This window comes from Lissotriton vulgaris, chromosome 1_1 (genome assembly GCF_964263255.1).
Source record: "Lissotriton vulgaris chromosome 1_1, aLisVul1.2, whole genome shotgun sequence".
NCBI lineage: Eukaryota > Metazoa > Chordata > Amphibia > Caudata > Salamandridae > Lissotriton > Lissotriton vulgaris.
In genome coordinates this window covers 962,394,686-962,420,619 of record NC_141685.1, presented here as the reverse complement: position 1 = coordinate 962,420,619, position 25,934 = coordinate 962,394,686, and the positions used below count along the sequence as shown (strand labels likewise).

The following is a 25,934-nucleotide window of genomic DNA, read 5'->3' as shown; positions in this document are numbered from 1 at the left end:
GTTAGAGACGCAGGGGTTGGGGTCATGTGTCATGAGGTGCTTGTCGGGAATTACCCCAGACATTTTGTGTCACCCAGCTGCTTGTTTCTCCCCTTAGGCGGGCACAATCTGTTTCCGAAGCCTGGCTCTGGCTGTACATGCATGCCAGACTCCTTTTCAGCGTGTGATCATGCTAATGGGCACCTGCTCCCTGGCATGGCACCGCGCGTGCAGGCACCTGTGCCACGCAGTACCCTGGACTGACAGGCAGAGGTGTGCCGGGCCAGGAAGTGGGTGTGGCGGGCTCATAGACAGCCCGGCCTCGGGGAGGGAAGGTGGCAGTCCGTGAGACAGGTGCAGGGGTGAGCTGGTTTGCTGGCGGCGCACCATGAAGAGCGCCCTCTGAGCCCGGGTACCGCCTGGACCGCCCTGATCCGCCCTGCAGCCCACCGCCGTGCCCTGGGCTCATCCCGCGGACGACCCGGAGAAGAGAGCCTTATTTCTCAGAAACCCAACAAGCATTTGCATTAGCACCGGGACAGGTAAGGGCAATACTATATATATTTTTTTTAATAATTCTTAGCAGACACTAGGTTTGCGCATGCGCAGATCCCGCAGGGAATCCTGTGGGAGTTATGCACTCCAGCTAGTTTATAGCGGGCAGAAGGGTATTTCAAACTCCAGGAGGGATCTTCAGCTGAGCAATAGTTACAAACTTTTCAAGACAAACGTGTCTATCTGTGTTTGAGTTTGTGTGTACAGTTGTGTTTTTGTCGTGTAAGGAATCGCCATAATTTAACAGGCTATCAACCTGTGTAGCCACCTCTGGATACAGGCATTTTCATAGTACCGGGTACACCTGGCGAGGCGCGCAGCGCGTCATTGTGATTGGTAGACCGTGGGTATGTGGGAAGTGTCGTGGTGTTGTATGCGGTGCCGCCGGTGCTCCAGAGCTGTAGCTGCGCTGAAGTGTGGACTCAAGAAAAGAGGTGCACCTGAAATACTGAGGTTTGTGCTTGTTCTTACCCTCTACGACTAACAGGCGGCTCCTTCTGCTGATCATGGGCGGCATAGCATGGGGCTATAGAGTGACCTATGCAGGAAGAGTTTTGGTGTTGTTGGTGGGCATGAAGTCTGGATGGATGTTCCGAACATGTCACAGGAACTTGTGGCATCGCTTGAGTGTGGAGCGAAGCAAAGAGATGCAGAGACTTGTTTGCAAAGAATACCCGTCCTCCAATTCGCCCTGCAAGCAGCCGTCTCAATATGAATGTTTGGTCGGTAGGTTAACCTTTTGTAGACAAAACCTGTTGGGATAGTTGAATGTTTGGCTGCGCGTGTGCCTTGAGTGCGCCAGAGTGATGAGGGACGGGAGCACAGAGCACTGCATGTATGCCTTGAATGTGCCAGAGTGATGTGGAGTAGGAGCATTGGGTGCTTTGTGTATGCCTTGAGTGCGCCAGAGGGATGTGGGGTGGGAGCATAGTGCGCTGCTTGTATGCCTTGAGTCTGCCAGAGGGAAGTGGGGTGGGAGCATAGGGCGCTGCGTGTATGCCTAGAGTGTGCCAGAGGATTGTGGTGTGGGAGCATAGGGCGCTGCGTGTATGCCTTGAGTGCGCCTGAGGGATGTGGTGTGGGAGCATAGGGTGCTGTGTGTGTGTCTTGAGTACGCCAGAGTGATGTGGGGTGGGAGCATAGGGCTCTGCATGTATGCCTTGAGTGCGCCAGAGGGATGTGGGGTGGGAGCATAGGGTGCTTTGTGTATGCCTTGAGTGCGCCAGAGGGATGTGGGGTGGGAGCATAGTGCGCTGCTTGTATGCCTTGAGTCTGCCAGAGGGAAGTGGGGTGGGAGCATAGGGCGCTGCGTGTATGCCTAGAGTGTGCCAGAGGATTGTGGTGTGGGAGCATAGGGCGCTGCGTGTATGCCTTGAGTGCGCCTGAGGGATGTGGTGTGGGAGCATAGGGTGCTGTGTGTGTGTCTTGAGTACGCCAGAGTGATGTGGGGTGGGAGCATAGGGCTCTGCATGTATGCCTTGAGTGCGCCAGAGGGATGTGGGGTGGGAGCATAGTGCGCTGCTTGTATGCCTTGAGTCTGCCAGAGGGAAGTGGGGTGGGAGCATAGGGCGCTGCGTGTATGCCTAGAGTGTGCCAGAGGATTGTGGTGTGGGAGCATAGGGCGCTGCGTGTATGCCTTGAGTGCGCCTGAGGGATGTGGTGTGGGAGCATAGGGTGCTGTGTGTGTGTCTTGAGTACGCCAGAGTGATGTGGGGTGGGAGCATAGGGCGCTGCGTGTATGCCTTGAGTGCGCCAGAGGGATGTGGGGTGGGAGCATAGTGCGCTGCTTGTATGCCTTGAGTCTGCCAGAGGGAAGTGGGGTGGGAGCATAGGGCGCTGCGTGTATGCCTAGAGTGTGCCAGAGGAATGTGGTGTGGGCGCATAGGGCGCTGCGTGTATGCCTTGAGTGCGCCTGAGGGATGTGGTGTGGGAGCATAGGGTGCTGTGTGTGTGTCTTGAGTACGCCAGAGTGATGTGGGGTGGGAGCATAGGGCGCTGCGTGTATGCCTTGAGTGCGCCAGAGGGATGTGGGGTGGGAGCATAGTGCGCTGCTTGTATGCCTTGAGTCTGCCAGAGGGAAGTGGGGTGGGAGCATAGGGCGCTGCGTGTATGCCTAGAGTGTGCCAGAGGAATGTGGTGTGGGAGCATAGGGCGCTGCGTGTATGCCTTGAGTGCGCCAGAGGGATGTGGGGTGAGAGCATAGGGCACCGCATGTATGCCTAGAGTGTGCCAGAGGAATGTGGGGTGGGAGCATAGGGTGCTGCGTGTATGCCTTGAGTGCGCCTGAGGGATGTGGGGTGGGAGCATAGGGTGCTGCGTGTGTGCCTTGAGTTCACCAAAGGGTGTGGGGTAGGAGCATTGGGTGCTTTGTGTGTGTCTTGAGTACGCCAGAGTGATGTGGGGTGGGAGCATAGGGTGCTGCGTGTATGCCTTGAGTGCACCAGAGGGATGTGGGGTGTGAGCATAGGGCGCCGCGTGTATGCCTCGAGTGTGCCAGAGGAATTTGGGGTGGTAACATAGGGCGCCGCGTGTATGCCTTGAGTGCATCAGAGGGATGTGGGGTGGGAGCATAGGGTGCTGCGTGTGTGCCTTGAGAGTGCAAGAGTGATGTGGGGTGGGAGCACAGTGCGCGCGTGTATTCCTTGAGTGCACTAGAGGGATTTGGGGTAGGAGCATAGGGCTCTGCATGTATGCCTTGTGCGCCAAAGGGATGTGGGGTGGAAGCATAGGGCACCGGGTGTATCCCTTGAGTGCATCAGAGGGATGTGGGGTGGGAGCATAGGGTGCCGCGTGTATGCCTTGAGTGTGACAGAGCGATGTGGGGTGGGAGCATAGGGTGTTGCGTGTGTGCCTTGAGTTTGCCGGAGTGATGTGGGGTGGGAGCATAGTGCCTCGAGTACATCAGAGGGATGTGGGACGCAGGTTCGCTGTGCTTGCTTCCAAGCTCTGGAACTCCCTCCCCTCGGGGATTCGCTCTTGCATGGATCTCCTAGCATTTAGAAAACAGCTCAAAACTTGGCTTTCCCCTCGGTCTAGGCTCAACCCTCTGCTTCTGGGTTTTCTGCTCAGTCAGCGCCATGAAGCCTCTGGGCGTACGCACGCTTTATCAAAAAATATTAACATAACATAACATGTGGGGTGGTAGCATAGGGTGCCACGTGTATGCCTTGAGTGTGCCAGAGGAATGTTGGGTGGGAGCATAGGGTGCTGCGTGTATGCCTTGAGTGCACCCGAGGGATGTGGGGTGGGAGCATAGGGCGCATCCTATATGCCTTGAGTGTTCCAGAGGGATGTGGTGTGGGAGCATAGGGCGCAGCGTGTGTATCTTGAGTGCATCAGAGGGATGTGCGGTGGGAGCATAGTGCGCAGCATAGTTAGGGTGACCAGATGTCCCGTTTTCCCAGGACGGTCCCCGTTTTTGGAGAAGTGTCCCCGTGTCCCGACACTTAGCTCCACGTGACTCAGATGTCCCTGTTTTCAAACAGTGTCCTGGTTAAACACAGAAATGTCCCTGTTTTTCATTGTTCCGGTTGAGCATGCGCATTCATACTCTCTTTGCGCTGTGTACGGCATGTGTCGTCGGCCAGCCTTTGCGACCCTTGAAACCCTAAGGCAGTAATACCGGGAGAGAAGTGTTTTTCTTACATTGGTCCATGGCTACCCTTTGGCAATTTAGCATTCCGCAGTTTAACTCCCATGCTTTTCTGTCATGAGCAACTAAGCAACATTAGTGAGTTGTACTTTACGTGGTGCTGAGGCGCAGCTATAGAAACGAGCATTGATAAAACTAGTAAATCTGGGGTTTGCTAGCCTGTGATGTTTTATTGATTTTTGGCAAATATATGCTATAGTCCTTAAAAGTGGAAATGTAATAAAAAGTACTAGTGCTGCTGCGTAAAGGAGAGGGGTGCCAATAAAAGACCTCTGATTTGTTGTCTATAATGCTTAATCTGTCAAATAGTCCTACTTTTATGTCGATGGTTAATGCAAACCATAGTCCTACTTCTATGTCTATGACCCATCCCCGTTTTTTGTTTTGAGAATCTGGTCACCCTAAGCATAGTGCGCTGTGTGTATATCTTGAGTGCGCCAGAGGGATGTGTGGTGGGAGCATAGGGCACCACATGTATGCCTTGAGTGCATCAGAGGGACATGGGGTGGGATCATAAGGCGCAGCGTGTATGTCTTGAGTACGCCAGAGGGATGTGTGGTGGGAGCATAGGGGGCCACATGCATGCCCTGAGTGTGCCAGAGGGATGTGGGGTGGGAGGATAGGGCATAGATGAAACACGATCCTATTTGATGCGATCTGCGCATGAGTGACTCATGTTAGGGAACAGATGTGTCTCTAATGTCCTCCTCTGTGTTAGGTGGTCCAGGAGGACCATTATTAATGCTAGAAGAGACTTCCTAAGCTTGGGTCTCTGGACAGATAAGAAAGTGCCACCAAAGTGTCTTTTCCTGAGCTGGAGGGATATTCATGAGGTAAGAAAGGAGCGTCCTTGTAATGTAATCTTTCAGCTGGAGGAAAGTGGCCCATTGCCATAGGCAGCAACATGGCCATGAGTAAACGGGTGGGCCGTCACGCCTGGGAGCTGTGGTCACATAATCCTATGAATACTGGAGTTGTCGGTGAATGCATTCTGGATTTGCAGCAGTTTTTGGAGTAGATGGATTGGTGCCTGCAAGTACAGAGCACTTGCATAGTCTAGGGCAGGGCCAATGCGGTGGTAGTCTGGACCCTGAAAGGGAAGCCTAGACGAAGGAGCACGTGGCATAGGATTCACATATGTAGAAGACACTTATGAGGCGCAAGCAACAAATCGAAGATCGCCCCTGGATTTTTCACTTCCATTGAGGTAGTTGGGACGGTCCAGGTTCCTAAGGTCAGATGGTAGTGGGGTGATGCTTTGCCTACTTTCCACAGGTTAGATATAAGTTTGAAGTAGTTGAGTAGCTTCCAGTGGTCCAGTGCTAGACAGAATTGGTCATGGGCAAGTTTGCCATGTTGACTTATTTTTTAGCCTAATATTGGGCGGTTACCTGAATGCTTGTAGAAGTTGAAATGCATCAGAGAGGAGTATGACGTTTTATTATATATATATATATATATATATATATATATATATATATATATATATATATATAGATATAGATAGATAGATAGATAGATAGATAGATAGATAGATAGATAGATAGATAGATAGATAGATAGATAGATAGATATATAGGGAGAGAGAGAGAGAGAGAGAGTGTGTGTGTGTGTGTGTGTGTTCAGGTTCTGTACGCAGTGCAACCCAAAGAAAAGATAGACATATAAAGCAATGTATTGATGCTTCAATTAGGCTGAGATAGCAGCAGTGCAGCTTGTTCTCCATGGTACCTGTCCATCATTGTTTTGAGATGGAGTGGTTTCAGTGCAGGAAGATGCCTGGCAATCTTTATTAGGGATTTCAACTGTGCATTGTACATAACAAGTGGAACACTATTTTGGTGCTTTTTTTTTGTATTCCAAGAGGCTGCTCTGAGGTGATCCTCTGAGGAATGGATATAGGTGTCAAACACGCCTCACTGAGGAGGCCCCGTGAAGCCGAAACCGGTCTATGAGGCTTATGATCCCATTGAGAGGGGACCCGGGAGCTTGGATGGATTATTCCTACTTGAGTGGAATAAGTCTGGTTTGCATAGAGTCGGTCTCTGTCTGGAGTGGAATAGTGGGCTGGGATTACTCTGGGCATTCAATCCGTTGCTTTTTGTTCTTCTACAGTTGTATGGACGACTAATGATCGCCTCCTTCGAGATGCCATATCTAGTAACTTAGCTTATTTGATGTAGTCCTTTGTACTGCTGTTTCCAAGCGCTGTGAGGTGTTGCAAATCCCCTCTACAAGTAGTACCATTTCATTTGGGGCGGGTGGTGTGGGTAATGTGCCGCGTGGCCTTGTGCAGAGCTGTCTCGGAGCCCTCAGGGCCATATGAAGGCAATGCCGTGCTCGAATAGTGCACTGGACTTTGCCTCGGTTCCACTCACTAATCGGTTATGGCTGCTATAAACCAGCGAGATAGGCCGTTTCAGGCATCAGGTGGTTGTCCGCGCCCTTCTGTCCCCACGCAGCATTGATGCGACCACAGCTGGGAGGCATTTAAAAAGCACGTGGTCTGATTTAAACAGACTCCTCCCTCGGGCACGTCAGAGAGGGGCAGTACTGGCGGAAGTGTGCAGCAGGATGCTGTTTATATGGTCATAACCGACGACGCTAGTGTCTGGAAACTGACAAGGCTGCACAGAGACAGTAGGTAAGCTGGGGTGCACATGGAGAGGAAAAGCTGGCAGAGAAGGTTGGTTGCGCTGTACACACTGCTAGTGCGACGTCAACAGGATTATTGAGTCCAGCTCAAGAGGCCTTCAGCTCTGGGGGCCAGAATTACTGCCCCATGCCCGGAGACCACACCCAGAGCTGGAGGCCACATCTAGAGCACGCTATCCACTCCTAGGGACCAAGCGTGGAGTATGGCATCCACGGCAGGAGTGTTTTGTCCAGTTCTTGAGATCTCCCCTGAAATGTTGCTCCCCCCTGAAGTGTCCAGTTCAGTTGACCCCATGTTCAGGAAGAGCACCCCAGTGGGACACGGTCCAGCTCTTCTTGAACAAAATGGTGCCTGATTAAAAGCGTGGTTACCATGAAGAGAAGTGTCTAATCATGTGCACACTTGATAGAAAAGGGTAAAGGGGAGGATAAAGGAGACATTGACAATATTCTAAACACTGCACACAGGCATGCCTGTTCTAGAGCGAGAAGCTCCTAGAAGTCTATGGGGTACCCCGAGATCAGATAAGGAAGGTGGTTCGAAGTAACACATTCAAGCAGGATGTCCCACTTGGGGACTGGTTCTGGCAAAGTTTCAAGATTTCAAAGAGATAAATGTACCTATAATTAGTTTAAATCTGAATCATTGGTTATATTTAGCGATTATCCTGAACATCCACTAGGGCTTGAGTGGACCATCCATGGACAGGTATGCTTTAGAAAACGTTTTTTACAGAATGATTTGTTGATGCATGAAGCAGATTCCAGCAAACCATGAAGGCCAAAAACATGCATGAATTAAAATTTAATTACGAGAAAACATAATTTCTGTCCTGCCAGAAACTAAAAGAAACAAGCCCGGTTTATCACAATGGTTTGGTTGAACAGGAGGCAAACCGTTCATATGCTAAGATACCACAAAACGATGAGGTGTGTTTGGGCTCCCGCAGTCTACTGCTGTGAGCTTGACCTAAGACAAGGCCCTGTCGGAGAGCGAATTGTGTCTCTAATAGGCCGTATGTGCCAATATTCCTATGGGTGTCTCCCTAAATAGATGAAATATCCTAATACTGTATGTTCTACATTGTTACTATTTTATAAATGGGGGAAAAGTACCCTCTGCCATACACTACAATGATATGGGAAGTCGTAAGGGACTTCAATGGACATATAGAGGAACACGGTGGAAGGCTGAGTTCTTTTATAAAGCAATTGAAGTCCACAGTGGCTTGCTGCTTCATTTTAACATATGACAGAGGGTATTTTATGCCTTATAGTCAAGAACACATGAATTATGAGGCAGGGGAGGACCAAGTTATTTGGCAGTTGACTAAATCATGCAGCTTAATGCGCAAGATTTAAAAAATAATATTACATCCTTATTTTGTCATTTTTACACCATCTGGGCAAAAGTTTCAGTTAATTAATACCAGTTTAACAATCAAATACATACTGAGCAACAGAAAGGAGACCTGTCAATTTCTGCAAAACACCTTCCACTGCGCAGCCACACGTGTTGCAGTGTTTTTAGTACCTTTTGATCCGTTTGAGCTAAAAACACATTTTTGTTTTAATCAAATCTGCGCATAACGCAGCAGATGATGGATTATGAGGCAAATGTGCCACATTCATAATTATGAGGAAAACGCTGCAGCCGCAAATTCGTATAATTCCAGTAGCCCTGCTTATAGAGTATGGTCACACCATTTTCTGCCCCCACCCCCCAAAAAAAAACATAAGTCCTTTGCGTCTTCCTTACTCCATCATGTGAGTACCTATAGTTGTAAACATGTAGAATAAACGTAGTGAGAAATTTAACACCTCGATATAAAACTAGTAATTTGTTGCAAAAACATGATATATGCAGATTCATTTATCACTTTATAATACAGCTAAAGTATGCCCAGACGTGGGTCTCGTGCTCTCCATTACACTGGAGGAAAGCTATCCTGGCTGATGAGGGGTGAAACCCCAAAACCGGTGCTAGGATGCTTGTTTGCAGTCCAGGGAGGACCTGGCTTAGCAGTTCGGGCTGGACTGTTCCCATGAGGCCCAGGGTCAACTGATTTGCATATGGCTGGACTCACACTAAAATGGCACGGTGAGCAAAAAAACAATGGATTTAGGCCCAGATCTCTGTACTGGGGCGATGGATGACATTGTTCTGCGTTCTGTCCATCAACTGTTCTTTTTGCATTTTTAGAAAGTTGGCATTTTCCTGATCTTAGCCCTGTCTGCCTGCAGCCTGTTTCTGATATACGTCTGGGGAGGGTGACAGCTGTGCTTTGTGTATTACCCCTAGATAGCCGCACACAATGGGAGCACAGGTGTGACTTGATTGGCAGTCCTGGGAGCATGGGAGGGGGGAGCAGGGCACAGCCTCACACTTATGCCTGAGTAGGATGTGTCCTGTGCCCACACAAAGGGCTGCATACCCCCCTGTAGTGAGTCTGGAGCCAGGGCAGGACAGGAGGACCTCTGTGCACTTCAAAGGCCCTTCTTTGTAGTTTCCCCGACTTCATAGGCACCACTTAGTATAAGAATTGGACCTCAGACCCTACTCTTTCAGTACACTTCTGGACCTTTGGGTATCCTGCTAGGAAGAAGAGCTGCTGTGCTGCTGAAGAACTGCTACTTTGTTTGACTGCTGCTCTGAAAGAATTGGTTTCTTGTTGTGTTGACCTGCTGCCCTTCTGGTCTGAGTGAGAAGGACTGGACATGCGTCACTTAACCCCTAGACCCCAAAGCAACTACAAAGGCTAGTTGGCTAGCCTCCTGATTGTAAGTCTCAGGGCCATAACAGACTTCCAAGCATCCTGATTCTGCACCTGGACTCTGCCATCTGTGAGTCTACCCTGCCAAATGGTGCCACTCCAGTCCTGGACCTTTGGAAGTGGGCCTAAGGTGCTTACTTAACACGTCATCACCGCTACGGGAACAGAGCCAGTGCATCGCTGCTATTTTGTGGCCAGCACAACACATCCTCACCACAGTGTGGATCAGAACTGGCGCATTACCCCTGTTTGCGTGGATCAGAACCAGTGCATTGCTGCATTTGCATGGCTCAGCGACCCCTCTCCATCTTTGAAACCACCACTGTGCGGCGCTTTTCAAGCAAGTTCCTTGCATTTCCATCGACAATAGCATCGATTTCGAAGCTGAAATACCGAATCACATTAGAACGGATGCATCACTGCAGCTGCGCGACCAGGACTAACTTATCGCTGCCGAGGCATTGATCGACATCTGCTCAACGCCCCTTTTTCCGCTTCATAGCCCCTTTGTCAACATAATCTTCTACATCGACGCAGCCCGGCCTAAGGTATTTTGGCTCAGCGGGCCCAACCTGGTTCAGGTAGCCGACCCCCACTCCATCGCGGTCGGCCTGAACTTTTTACTTTGTCCTGGTCCAGCTCTACCATATGTCCCCTGTTGGTGCTTTGTGCTTTTTGGCGCTATTTTCACTTAATAGTAATAAAATTCATATCTACGGTTTTACTTATTGAACTTTTTCGTTTTGATGTCAAATAATTTATTTAAATATAACATATTGTAATAATCTGGTTTGGGATTTTTCTTGTGTTGTGTTTTCAATTTATTGCTGTTTGTGTGCTGCATAAATACTTTACAAATTGCCACTAAGTTAAGCCTGACTGCGTGTGTGCCAAGCTACCAAAGGGTTACGTACAGGTCAATGTAGTGACATTTAGTGGTTCACCCTACAAAGGTTGTTGCTTGTCTAAGGTTCACACCCCAATCAAACAGCAACATCATTTCTCACAGGAAGGGAAAAATCAGGATCTCCCTCAATCAAACAGTATCCCATTTTCAACATGTAAAGCTGACTTTATCAAGTACCTAAGGTGCTTAACCATTTCCGAATTATAAATACATCTCCATGCAGTGGCACTACTATCCAAACACCTGAGGTAGGCACCCAGTAGACCTTTTGGAGCTCATAGGATTCTTCCTGATTGTTTTAAACATCCCCCGATAATGTTTAGAACAACCATTTCTTGGTCATTCGCAAAATGATCCCACAAAAAAATTGCAAAGTATGCAAGGGTGAAAAGATGTTTGTGTTTTGGACCTAAGCAGGCTCCCCCTGTTTTGGTACGGCTGTCATTAGTTAGCACACCCATCACCAGTGCCTACTGTACTCAAGGCTCTACTTAACCATTCAATGCTCCTTCAATGCATACAGACTCTTGCAATTATCCTCCTTGCTGCATTAGTTGATGATAACCTTGAACTACATAGTGAACTGAGGCTCACTTGATAGAAAAGCTCTTTAGCTTTGTATGGAGTAATTCAAAATTCACCATTGGGTAAACAATCTTAGGCTGCGAAAATACGCCTTATCTCCTAGACCAGATTACCCACTTATAACAAAAAAAAACAATGAACAAAAACTTGAAACTGAAGGACTTGAAGTGAAATGGGTAAAGTCTAGTTTTCTATTATTTATTTTATTTACTTATTTTGGATATTTATGATGTGCATACTGCACCACGGGGTAGTAATGGGCTATCCAGAGAACAACAACTGTACACATTAATATAAATTAAGAATTGCCGCTCATTGGTTACAAGCAAAAGACGTTGTAACACATAGATATGCGAAAGTGTGTGTATATCTATCTATATATATATATATAATTAACATGTTTCAACAGCTTCTTCATTTCTTATGTCTTCTTCAGAATAAACCTACTCAGCATACTTTACTTTGTTGTTGCAGAGGAAATATTTTACTAATATAAATATTATCAAATACTCTGCACAGTCAGGAAAATTCTTGCTGAAATTTGCGTGTGCACACATCGTTGTCTGTAAGGGACAGATATATTATGAAAATTAAAGATGAAAATAATTCTTGAATCCCATGCATTTGTCACATTGACTTATGCTGAGAGTACAGTTCCTGTGATTAGACTCTACAGATATGGCCTTGTTAGACTTGACCTTAACCATTGCAGTTAAAGTCATACTTACAGAATGGAAGTCCTTTCACAATCTATTGTTCTACACCTGGTGGGCTTGGGTTTCTTATCTCCGTGGGGCTCATATGTAACTCTTAGGTAAGCATTCTGTGCCACAGATCTGTAGTAGGGTTTGGCGGTCCCTTGATAATTACACAGAACTAGGCTCTCAGGGTCCACTGAACCTTTCTACAATTGGTGCCTAGGGATCATGCTGGAGTCATGTGACAGACATCCCACCCTATTCCTTGACCTCATTCCTTCCTTTTTCCTCCCTGGCTGTATATGTATCATAGGCAATACACATACTGTTAATTATCGTGCTACTGCTTTACATTATACTTCATTTTCACTGGTTATACGGCTACTTTCGTGTTCTTGATCTGATCACATCTGTGCTGACTGTTTATATTGCGGACGCATCCCTCTGCTGTGTCCTTCCTCATCTGTTCCACTTCTTTGACCTTGCCGTACCAATTTATTCTGTGTAATCAACTGTATTCTCATATGCATTTTGTATTACATAGATTTTATCGGTGTCACTTGTATTTCTGATTGTATGCCTCTTTTTTGTTTCTAACTAATAAAAACTACTTGAACACTAGAATTAGCGAACACTTCTGTGGCCTATAAATCAACAAAAAACAGTACTTTGAGTAAGCTTTGTACTTAATCCTGTGACTGTGGAATAACCTAAACAGAAGTTCTTTTGTAATTCTGAGACCAAAGTGAACTTCAAGCAGTGTCATACAAATATGCTGGAACTTGTTTTAGATATTTGCTCTCCACTTCCTGCTGCCATCTTCATTTAGCTTGAAAATGAGGTTCCCAGCATTCGTAGGGGCTGCCCATTGCGTCTCTTACCTTTTCTGTGTAGAAAAAGGTCTGGTGCTCTACCAAGAACGAGGATCAGCATGTGAGGAGTAATGCTGCGGGTACGTGACGTTACCCTGCATGCGTTTACCCTGCTAGCTTTTACCCCGCAGTTTGTACTCCGCAAAACCTTTTACAACGCAGGGCTTTACAACGCAATTCGTTACAACGCATTCCCCATTCCAACGCAATTACTATTTTAACTCCTGGTGGGCGTTAGTTTGGGGAATGCGTTGTAACAGTTTTGCGGTGTAAAGCCCTGCGTTGTAAAAGTTATTGCGGAGTAAAAAATGTGGGGTAAATGCCGTTTCCCAATGCTGCATTTGGCTACCTTTTGCTCCGCTCTGTTGTCTGACGCACCAGCATCAGTGCCTGGAGTAGACACAAATGCAGATATCTGAGGCTAGGGCGGGGAGAGGGGACACTGGCCACACAGCAGAATCTAACATTGCATTGATTGGTTTGTGTTGCACCTGGTGAAAATGATGTATGTATCGTAACGCTGCAGTATCACCCAGACTTTGGAATGATCACACAACCAAAATTAGAGTCACCGGAGTTCATTCTTCTAACTGACTAAAAGCGTGGTAATGCCAGAAAATGTGGCCTAGTCATAAAGGAGAAAATCAAAAATAAGGCTGTGATTCAATAGATCTCAGGTTCAAGCGATTAATTTGACTTACGCCCAGAACATCACATGATGATAAAATACTTTGAGGTGAAATCTTTGAGGTACAAGGCAACTTAAATAGTCCAGTCTGCATATGTGTAACAGGAATAATCAAATAAAGCTAACAGCACAATTTTCTAGACAACATATAAACTCCAGAGAGAAAGCCACTTTACCCAATGGAGGTATTAAGAGGAGTACTTGTGAATGTAAAAAATTAAAGGTGAACATTATGTAAGCATGTTGTGTCTTTAAAAATCAGCTCCTTCTAACCCTGACATTCAGGTATTGCAAAACCTCACTTTAGACACTAGCCCTGAGAAGAAACAACATGGCGTTGGAATGCGCGCATGGAAAACCACCAGACAAAATGAAGCATTGGCTGGTAAATCCAGGCCTCTAACTGTTTTCTTATTTTCCTTGGTGGCTGTGGAAAGCGACGGCCATGATTTGGTAAATCGAACACAAAAGGCTCCGCCCGACCCTCGTGTAGACGCTGCACAGATGTGCTGTTATTATCGACCAATGTCCTGAAAGTAGCTGTGAAAAGGAAAGTTAGAAATATTGGAATTGTGTGAAAATATAGGCTATCCAGAGGAAGAGGTAGAGATGCTTGTCGGACCCCACAGATAACAGACATAGGGCTCCACAGACTCCAAGTTTGTAGGCCAGGGCTTTAAGTGGACCGGGTCAAACCAGGTCCTGAGGCGGGTCTTATCGGTCTCTCCATTTTTGCCCTTACCCTCAGGGTGAAAACAAATCTTAACTCTGCAGCAGTCACTGCACTGCCTTTCAGGAAATTCAAAGAGAGTCGCTACAGTTCGTTCTCAGTCTCATCATTTCAGAACTGAAGCCTTTTCAATATTCAATAAAACGAAGCGATGGTTGCTTGTTTATTTTATCCAACTAACAACCATTGACAAAGCCAATAGTCCTGGCTTGTGAGTGTAATGTTACTTGTTATATTATATGTCAGTAAATACTGTAAAAAGTAGCAAAATACCAGACACGTGGCACACTAAGGGGCAGATTTACAAGCACCTTGCGCCTTATTTACGCTGCCGTTGCGTCACTTTTGTGACGCAGCGGCGGCACAAATCCTGTGCTATGGTGCGGGGTACTTACAAAGTGACGCATCTGGGAGATGCGTCACGTTGTAAAGCCCTGCGCCACATGTAGGCGTTCCTGGGCAAGGGGGGGGCGTTCCGGCGCAGGAAAGGATTGACGCAGCATTAACTTGATACGGCCCCCAGAGCGTTGCTGGAGCTGCATCGCGCTTGCGACGCAACTCCAGCAATGCGACACTTTTACGGCACAGATGCGCCACGCATCTGTGCCGTTTTTGCCCCATGGTGCGCCGCATTGTAAATGTGGTGCATCCATGATGGCGGAGCTGTGGCGCACAATAACTGGTGCATCCCTGCTGATATGCAGGGATGCGCCAGTTTTTGTAAATATGCCCCAAAGTTTGGCACAGATTTCAGCTTACATGCTTTTGAGCCACGTCCTTAATTACATTGGTCAAGCCCCTTGAAGAGACTCCCCCGGTTTTTTCATCCCACTTAAAGCCCTGTCCTTGGCCATGCAATGCCCATTCCAAACCAGAGGCCCGAACCAAACTTCACCTCCCTCAGGAAGCATGTTTGAAAACCGAACGGTTCTAGCTCGCCTAGAGCTAAACTGATTCATCCAGGGCCCCCTGAAGTCACCGCAAAGCTGCTCACAGCACCTGACAAGGCTCTCTACAAAATAAATAAACAAATACATGAGTGAAAAAAACTGGGCCTATTGTACGCATACACTGGCGCAAATGCACTTTTCCTGATTTTTCTGGCTTCTACTCCCGGCTCGTGTACTGTGGTGTGCTTTGGAAGCGTCAATAAGCAGGAGAAACCCAAAGAAGTGCAACGAGTTGGCAGTGCTATAGTACAATAGTGGTTTTATGAAACCATTTGATCTTTTACTAAATGAATTACTGCGGCCTACAGCGGAATGCTGTAGATTAAAGCTGGGCCAATCTCTTGCTTGATAGATTAGATTAAGCGTGTTTTATGACTAGGGCGCAGCAATTAGCGCTTATGAGTCGCACATGAAGGATGGGCTCAAATGTCACAGGTCATAAAGTCCAGGAGCTGCGGGTGGCACTGAGCCGGTGCACCAGCATCCATGGCAGAAACTCGCCTGCCACGCCTTGAGCTCAAAGGCTCTGGCCACATTCTGTCCCAGTGGCTGCTAACTCATGGACCAGACATGTTTGTTTGTAGGACTTGGGTTGCAAGGAGCCAGGTTGAAGAGGATGATGCAAAGGAAACACCTTGAGGTGATTCCATCTTTGCTAGTCCATGGCAGAGCGCCTTAGACATGTTTGTGACTGTTTGAGCTCATTGTTCTTTGCTCAACCAGTCAGCGTTTTGTAGAGGGCTATTACTCACCAGTTAGGGTCTCAAGGGGCGGGGGTTCTGCAGTTCAGTCGAAGAGCCGGGTCTTGAGGTCCTTTCTGAATTGAGGCAGAGATGGTGATTGCCTGAGATGCAAAGGAAGGCCAGTTTGCTGGCTGTGTTTGGGTAAGGCTCTGAGAGTGGCATGGGGTTTCAAGCAGTTTGCTAATTGCCTAACCACGGAGGTGTGGTCTTGGTTGGTAGTATGAGTGTTTGAGGACTCTGCGTGCTGCTGGTCCTCTGAAAAGTATTATTGGAGAATTGTATGGGTGTTCAAGCTCTTTATGTGTTGCTGGTCAGTGGACGGGTGCCTTGGAGAGTAATATGGGGATCCAAGCACTTTGCTCATTGCCAGTCCACTGCGGAATAGCCTTGGAGGTTACTAGACTAGATCTTAGCTACAGTGGTTGTGTATTCTAAGTTGAAGGGCTGGTGTGAAGATGCAAGTGCCTCCAAGGGAAGATGAGGCGGAGCAGAGAGCACAGGGTAGGTTGTAGGACCCCATTTATTTCCATAGTTAATGGGTGTTTTATCATAGACCGAGAGCTGGACTTTGAAGTGCTGCATGCATTGCCTAACAGCCAACGGAGGGCACTAAGTTCCTCTGTATTTTTATTTTACATTACCCCCAAATTGCACAACGTTCACTGACTACCCTTCACAGCTTGAATCACCTGCAAAATGTGATGTCTTGTGCATGTACCCATCCAAAAAAACACCCGTCCACCCTATCTGATCTGCTTATCATCTCGGGAAATTCAAGGGGTCTTATAAGTCAGACAACCCTTCTTCTAGTCGCGCCTAAATTCAGAACATCTAGAGCTCGGAAGCAGTCTTTCTCTTGGGTGGCCACGACAGCCTGGGACTCGTTACCTGTCAACCTCAGAACACGGATACCAACCTCAGAGCACTGATACCAACCTCAGAGCACTCATACCAACCTCAGAGCGCTGATATAAACCTCAGGGCACTGATACCAACCTCAGAGCACCGAAACCAACCTCAAAGCGCTGATACCAACCTCAGAGCACTGATACCAACCTCAGAGCACTGATACCAACCTCAGAGCACCGATTCCAACCTCCGAGCACCGATACCAACCTCCGAGCACCGATACCAACCTCCGAGCACCGATACCAACCTCAGAACACCGATACCAACCTCAGAACACCGATACCAACCTCAGAGCACTGATACCAACCTCAGAGCACTGACCCCACTCTAAACTTCCGCAAGCAGCTTAAGACTCACCTTTTTAGACAATTCCTAGACTAATCCCCCTTCTGATCATATAGGCTCCTTTCTGCAAGGTTTTTGAGTCTGATAAAATCATTGTTGTCTTAAAATTTAGATTGATTCCTCCCCATCTCAAATTTCTCGGCTGAAATCTATGTTGTGTATAATTGTATAATTTTTTGATTACCCCCGCCCCCCCATATTGATGTAATCCAATTGTTGTTAGCCTCTGCTGTAATGTAAACCACCCAAATATTGACTGTCCAACAGAGCTGTATAATGGGCATATAAATAAAACACAAATCCACATACTTCAGTGTATGATGAAACAATAATTATAGAAATTCGAACAGAGCACAGCACAACAAATAGTTCCAACTGACAATCATTAGTCAGTGTTAGATTTAATTCCAGAAATGAGTAGTTGATGGAATAAGCAGTATAACACAATCTTGATCATAGGTGGATCATTTTTCAAAATGTTGACAGGCAGATGAAGCAAATAAACAGCCAACACGTGTTTCGTCGTTATACGACTTTATCAAGGCTCAAGGCAATGTCCGAATGCAGAACAAAATCAGCGAAACCACCCTTATCTTATCTTGTACGAATGTGAGCGGGGAGCCAAGCTGAATTGGATTTCCACGGAAGATCGCTGTCTTCCTGCAGGCTTGGTACACTAACCTCTACTCGTTTATCATAACGAGCTTTCTTTGCTCACCCGCTTTTGTTAGTGACTATTTTTTATGTGGCTTACAGACTATTATTGGAATGGATAAACACCTTTGAATCTTCATAAAAGATAAGATATGGTTGTGGTACACAGTGATGGCTGCTCACCTTTACTCTTCAATAGGCCTAAACCTTTGATCATGGCCTCATTGCCAAATCAAAGAGAAACCAATCACAGTGTCCTGTTGAGTCAGTTTATTTCTGTTCTGCCCTGTTAAATGTCAGTAACAAGTACCACTAACTTAATATAATCTTGAAAGTCCTCCATCCCCACCTTTCCCATCACCAATGAAGCCTCTCCAGTATCTGGTCATGTGACTGCAGACTATTCTACACAGTACGTAGCAGTGGGTGGTAATGCTTGAGTCAGTCTGTGCTATTGGTGCATTCCATTGCCTCAAGCATCATAAGACAGCATTGGCTTTGTTGAGGCTCATCAGGGAGGTGCAGCTTGAAAGCCTCTTGAACCCATGTTTGGGCATACACGCTCCTCTTATAGTGACTTACTTGCTGTGTATACATTTTTTAATTTGATCTCATTTGTATGTATGAAATTTTGAGATTTTTTGTGGACCTCCTCGGAGTTCCTAAACGTAAATAAAAATAAACCTGAAACATGACTTAGTACAAACCTGAGGGATGGAAATGCGTGAGTAACCATCCAGAAAGATTATTTTCATCATACTTGTCAACAAACCAAATTAAACAATCATTGGCCCTATCTCAAAACAACATTCAGGTCTGAACGCCTAGGGCGCGTCTTCAATGACTAGGAACACAAGCAATGCCAGACATGTCTGTGCCTAACTGGGGCTCATCAGTGAGGTGCAGGTTGTGTCCCTTGGGGTTTGTGTCCACTGCATTTACAGACCCCAACCAGCATAGAAACGATGGATGAAAATGTCTCAGTCAGTCCGAAACACGGGCAATTTCTCTTGGTGCATTCCAGTCCGTCATTTTTAGCTAATCTGTCACATTACATGCAGGCATCAACCATGTAGAAATGGGAGGAGGAGCCTAGCGACGAACGAAGATGGCCGCATAAGCTCTCGGCTCCGTCAACAACCTCCTGCTGCTTGAATATCCTGCTACAAATCCTGCTTTTTCGCCTCGCCCCCGTGTGGGTGACCCGTTGCTGATACTGGCGGTGTCGTCCTGGGAAACTTACGACCCGGATTGCCGGAGTTACATCGAGTGGAAGTTCTTGGCCTAACGCTGACCGAGAGCCGGGACCTCGAGTACTGACCCTGCCGGGTTGCAGTGCAACAACGGCGGCCGGGGGACCCAGACACAGTCCGGTCGATAGAAGTGGAGAGCAACCTGCCCCTGGACTGGTGGCGAGCCTGCGGTTCTACCCGCATTGAGGAGGTGTAATGATCCTGTGAGTGGCTGAGTGGCCGGGGGTCCCCTTCTCGGCGTTCCCTTCCCGCCGGGGTGGGGCCCCCGTCCGAGAGGCCCTATCGCTGCTGGACTGTGTGCCTCCCGCCCCCGCCTGCCCTCATCGCACTTCGGTCCCTGGGAGAATCGGGTGACCCGAAGGGCGCACTGATGTCTGGAGTCGATCAGTTCGCGGCGGTGCGGGGTGAAGAAGAGCCATCATTGCGAACCGTGATGGCCGCCATTCAGGGTCTGTGCTCCTACATGGTTGCTCTTTCACATAAGTCGATCGCGGAATGCGCGCATGGAAAACCCCCAGACAAAACTAAACAGTGACTGGTAAATCCAGGCCTCTAACTGTTTTCTTATTTTCCTTGGTGGCTGTGGAAAGCGACGTCCATGATTTGGTAAATCGAACACAAAAGGCTCCGTCCGACCCTCGTGTAGACGCTGCACAGATGTGCTGTTATTATCGACCAATGTCCTGAAAGTAGCTGTGAAAAGGAAAGTTAGAAATATTGGAATTGTGTGAAAATATAGGCTATCCAGAGGAAGAGGTAGAGATGCTTGTCGGACCCCACAGATAACAGACATAGGGCTCCACAGACTCCAAGTTTGTAGGCCAGGGCTTTAAGTGGACCGGGTCAAACCAGGTCCTGAGGCGGGTCTTATCGGTCTCTCCATTTTTGCCCTTACCCTCAGGGTGAAAACAAATCTTAACTCTGCAGCAGTCACTGCACTGCCTTTCAGGAAATTCAAAGAGAGTCGCTACAGTTCGTTCTCAGTCTCATCATTTCAGAACTGAAGCCTTTTCAATATTCAATAAAACGAAGCGATGGTTGCTTGTTTATTTTATCCAACTAACAACCATTGACAAAGCCAATAGTCCTGGCTTGTGAGTGTAATGTTACTTGTTATATTATATGTCAGTAAATACTGTAAAAAGTAGCAAAATACCAGACACGTGGCACACTAAGGGGCAGGTTTACAAGCCCCTTGCGCCTTATTTACGCCACCATTGCGTCACTTTTGTGACGCAGCGGCGGCGCAAATCCTGTGCCATGGTGCAGGGTACTTACAACGTGACGCATCTGGGAGATGCGTCAAGTTGTAAAGCCCTGCGCCACATGTAGGCGTTCCTGGGCAAGGGGGGGGGCGTTCCGGCGCAGGAAAGCCTCCTAAAAGTGGCTAAGTGAAATCTATAAGATTTCACTCAGTCACTTTTAGGCCCATGCTGCGTCAAAACCCTGCGCCTGCTTGAAGCAGGCGTAAGGATTGATGCAGCATTAACTTGATGCGGCCCCCAGAGCATTAATGGAGCTGCGTCGCGCTTGCGACGCAACTCCAGCAATGCGACACTTTTACGGCACAGATGCGTCACGCATCTGTGCCGTTTTTGCCCCATGGTGCACTGCATTGTAAATGTGGTGCATCCATGATGGCGGAGCTGTGGCGCACAATAACTGGTGCATCCCTGCTGATATGCAGGGATGCGCCAGTTATTGTAAATATGCCCCAAAGTTTGGCACAGATTTCAGCTTACATGCTTTTGAGCCACATCCTTAATTACATTGGTCACGCCCCTTGGAGAGACTCCCCCAGTTTTTTCATCCCACTTAAAGCCCTGTCCTTGGCCATGCAATGCCCATTCCAAACCAGAGGCCCGAACCAAACTTCACCTTCCTCAGGAAGCATGCTTGAAAACCGAACGGTTCTAGCTCGCCTAGAGCTAAACTGATTCATCCAGGGCCCCCTGAAGTCACCGCAAAGCTGCTCACAGCACCTTTAAAGGCTCTCTACAAAATAAATAAACAAATACATGAGTGAAAAAAACTGGGCCGATTGTACGCATACACTGGCGCAAATCCACTTTTCCTGATTTTTCTGGCTTCTACTCCCGGCTCGTGTACTGTGGTGTGCTTTGGAAGCGTCAATAAGCAGGAGAAACCCAAAGAAGTGCAACGAGTTGGCAGTGCTATAGTACAATAGTGGTTTTATGAAACCATTTGATCTTTTACTAAATGAATTACTGCGGCCTACAGCGGAATGCTGTAGATTAAAGCTGGGCCAATCTCTTGCTTGATAGATTAGATTAAGCGTGTTTTATGACTAGGGCGCAGCAATTAGCGCTTATGAGTCGCACATGAAGGATGGGCTCAAATGTCACAGGTCATAAAGTCCAGGAGCTGCGGGTGGCACTGAGCCGGTGCACCAGCATCCATGGCAGAAACTCGCCTGCCACGCCTTGAGCTCAAAGGCTCTGGCCGCATTCTGTCCCAGTGGCTGCTAACTCATGGACCAGACATGTTTGTTTGTAGGACTTGGGTTGCAAGGAGCCAGGTTGAAGAAGATGATGCAAAGCAAACACCTTGAGGTGATTCCATCTTTGCTAGTCCATGGCAGAGCGCCTTGGAGATCTTTGTGACTGTTTGAGCTCATTGTTCTTTGCTCAACCAGTCAGCGTTTTGTAGAGGGCTATTACTCACCAGTTAGGGTCTCAAGGGGCGGGGGTTCTGCAGTTCAGTCGAAGAGCCGGGTCTTGAGGTCCTTTCTGAATTGAGGCAGAGATGGTGATTGCCTGAGATGCAAAGGAAGGCCAGTTTGCTGGCTGTGTTTGGGTAAGGCTCTGAGAGTGGCATGGGGTTTCAAGCAGTTTGCTAATTGCCGAACCACGGAGGTGTGGTCTTGGTTCGTAGTATGAGTTTTTGAGGACTCTGCGTGCTGCTGGTCCTCTGAAAAGTATTTTGGGAGAATTGTATGGGTGTTCAAGCTCTTTATGTGTTGCTGGTCAGTGGACGGGTGCCTTGGAGAGTAATATGGGGATCCAAGCACTTTGCTCATTGCCAGTCCACTGCGGAATAGCCTTGGAGGTTACTAGACTAGATCTTAGCTACAGTGGTTGTGTATTCTAAGTTGAAGGGCTGATGTGAAGATGCAAGTGCCTCCAAGGGAAGATGAGGCGGAGCAGAGAGCACAGGGTAGGTTGTAGGACCCCATTTATTTCCATAGTTAATGGGTGTTTTATCATAGACCGAGAGCTGGACTTTGAAGTGCTGCATGCATTGCCTAACAGCCAACGGAGGGCACTAAGTTCCTCTGTATTTTTATTTTACATTACCCCCAAATTGCACAACGTTCACTGACTACCCTTCACAGCTTGAATCACCTGCAAAATGTGATGTCTTGTGCATGTACCCATCCAAAAAACACCCGTCCACCCTATCTGATCTGCTTATCATCTCGGTAAATTCAAGGGGTCTTATAAGTCAGACAACCCTTCTTCTAGTCGCGCCTAAATTCAGAACATCTAGAGCTCGGAAGCAGTCTTTCTCTTGGGTGGCCACGACAGCCTGGGACTCGTTACCTGTCAACCTCAGAACACGGATACCAACCTCAGAGCACTGATACCAACCTCAGAGCACTCATACCAACCTCAGAGCGCTGATATAAACCTCAGGGCACTGATATTATTATTATTATTATTATTATTAATATTAGTAAAAGAGATTTGGTACCGCGCACATACACCAATTGGTTTCTTGGCGCTCAATACCAACCGCACTGATACCAACCTCAGAGCACTCATACCAACCTCAGAGCGCTGATATAAACCTCAGGGCACTGATACCAACCTCAGAGCACCGAAACCAACCTCAAAGCGCTGATACCAACCTCAGAGCACTGATACCAACCTCAGAGCACTGATACCAACCTCAGAGCACCGATACCAACCTCCGAGCACCGATACCAACCTCCGAGCACCGATACCAACCTCAGAACACCGATACCAACCTCAGAACACCGATACCAACCTCAGAGCACTGATACCAACCTCAGAGCACTGACCCCACTCTAAACTTCCGCAAGCAGCTTAAGACTCACCTTTTTAGACAATTCCTAGACTAATCCCCCTTCTGATCATATAGGCTCCTTTCTGCAAGGTTTTTGAGTCTGATAAAATCATTGTTGTCTTAAAATTTAGATTGATTCCTCCCCATCTCAAATTTCTCGGCTGAAATCTATGTTGTGTATAATTGTATAATTTTTTGATTACCCCCGCCCCCCCATATTGATGTAATCCAATTGTTGTTAGCCTCTGCTGTAATGTAAACCACCCAAATATTGACTGTCCAACAGAGCTGTATAATGGGCATATAAATAAAACACAAATCCACATACTTCAGTGTATGATGAAACAATAATTATAGAAATTCGAACAGAGCACAGCACAACAAATAGTTCCAACTGACAATCATTAGTCAGTGTTAGATTTAATTCCAGAAATGAGTAGTTGATGGAATAAGCAGTATAACACAATCTTGATCATAGGTGGATCATTTTTCAAAATGTTGACAGGCAGATGAAGCAAATAAACAGCCAACACGTGTTTCGTCGTTATACGACTTTATCAAGGCTCAAGGCAATGTCCGAATGCAGAACAAAATCAGCGAAACCACCCTTATCTTATCTTGTATGAATGTGAGCGGGGAGCCAAGCTGAATTGGATTTCCACGGAAGATCGCTGTCTTCCTGCAGGCTTGGTACACTAACCTCTACTCGTTTATCATAACGAGCTTTCTTTGCTCACCCGCTTTTGTTAGTGACTATTTTTTATGTGGCTTACAGACTATTATTGGAATGGATTAACACCTTTGAATCTTCATAAATGATAAGATATGGTTGTGGTACACAGTGATGGCTGCTCACCTTTACTCTTCAATAGGCCTAAACCTTTGATCATGGCCTCATTGCCAAATCAAAGAGAAACCAATCACAGTGTCCTGTTGAGTCAGTTTATTTCTGTTCTGCCCTGTTAAATGTCAGTAACAAGTACCACTAACTTAATATGATCTTGAAAGTCCTCCATCCCCACCTTTCCCATCACCAATGAAGCCTCTCCAGTATCTGGTCATGTGACTGCAGACTATTCTACACAGTACGTAGCAGTGGGTGGTAATGCTTGAGTCAGTCTGTGCTATTGGTGCATTCCATTGCCTCAAGCAGCATAAGACAGCCTTGGCTTTGTTGAGGCTCATCAGGGAGGTGCAGCTTGAAAGCCTCTTGAACCCATGTTTGGGCATACACGCTCCTCTTATAGTGACTTACTTGCTGTGTATACATTTTTTAATTATATCTCATTTGTATGTATGAAATTTTGAGATTTTTTGTGGACCTCCTCGGAGTTCCTAAACGTAAATAAAAATAAACCTGAAACATGACTTAGTACAAACCTGAGGGATGGAAATGCGTGAGTCAGTCCTAACCATCCAGAAAGATTATTTTCATCATACTTGTCAACAAACCAAATTAAACAATCATTGGCCCTATCTCAAAACAACATTCAGGTCTGAACGCCTAGGGCGCGTCTTCAATGACTAGGAACACAAGCAATGCCAGACATGTCTGTGCCTAACTGGGGCTCATCAGTGAGGTGCAGGTTGTGTCCCTTGGGGTTTGTGTCCACTGCATTTACAGACCCCAACCAGCATAGAAACGATGGATGAAAATGTCTCAGTCAGTCCGAAACACGGGCAATTTCTCTTGGTGCATTCCAGTCCGTCATTTTTAGCTAATCTGTCACATTACATGCAGGCATCAACCATGTAGAAATGGGAGGAGGAGCCTAGCGACGAACGAAGATGGCCGCATAAGCTCTCGGCTCCGTCAACAACCTCCTGCTGCTTGAATATCCTGCTACAAATCCTGCTTTTTCGCCTCGCCCCCGTGTGGGTGACCCGTTGCTGATACTGGCGGTGTCGTCCTGGGAAACTTACGACCCGGATTGCCGGAGTTACATCGAGTGGAAGTTCTTGGCCTAACGCTGACCGAGAGCCGGGACCTCGAGTACTGACCCTGCCGGGTTGCAGTGCAACAACGGCGGCCGGGGGACCCAGACACAGTCCGGTCGATAGAAGTGGAGAGCAACCTGCCCCTGGACTGGTGGCGAGCCTGCGGTTCTACCCGCATTGAGGAGGTGTAATGATCCTGTGAGTGGCTGAGTGGCCGGGGGTCCCCTTCTCGGCGTTCCCTTCCCGCCGGGGTGGGGCCCCCGTCCGAGAGGCCCTATCGCTGCTGGACTGTGTGCCTCCCGCCCCCGCCTGCCCTCATCGCACTTCGGTCCCTGGGAGAATCGGGTGACCCGAAGGGCGCACTGATGTCTGGAGTCGATCAGTTCGCGGCGGTGCGGGGTGAAGAAGAGCCATCATTGCGAACCGTGATGGCCGCCATTCAGGGTCTGTGCTCCTACATGGTTGCTCTTTCACATAAGTCGATCGCGGATGCCACCGAAACTGCCCGATCGCATAATGACTCTGATCTGTCTGGTCCCCCTAAGCGAGCCGTTTCCCCCACTTTGATCCCGGAATCTACGACTCGAGGCCCATCTAGTGTCGAAGCATGGATAGCAATGTCTGTACCGCAGTGTGCGGCTGAATCCGCCGCCATGGTGTATCGCCCGCCCACGTTGAAGAGTCCGCCTGTGGTCGTGTTCACGAGCTCGTCCCACAATGACTTTATTGAAACTGTGACCCGACGGAAACAGCGAACATCTATCGATCTTGTGAGCTGTGCAGTGTGGTGGAGTATTGGACGGTCGGGATCTGGTCGTACCGTGGTGAGTGTCATGGCGTCTGAGGATTGTGGTGGACTGTGGATATCCGATGGACTCGCCGCACAGATTCGTGGACTGGCTGGACTTTTGATTTATCCTGTGAATAGGCGGATGCGGTGTGCGGAACTCATGGTGAACACTCGTAGAGGTCAAGGGTGAGACTGGTGTTCGACTCG

At 47.6% G+C, this 25,934-nt stretch overlaps 1 protein-coding gene across 1 annotated transcript in view; it reads left to right on the top strand.

Moving 5' to 3' along the window:
- Positions 1-221: 221 nt before the first annotated feature.
- MYO1A (myosin IA) overlaps positions 222-25,934 on the top strand; it is a 359,821-nt gene continuing 334,108 nt past the window's right edge. The window contains exon 1 of the mRNA XM_086959948.1: positions 222-521. The gene's annotated coding sequence lies outside the window, so the exon portion shown is untranslated. The remainder of the gene's footprint in view (positions 522-25,934) is intronic.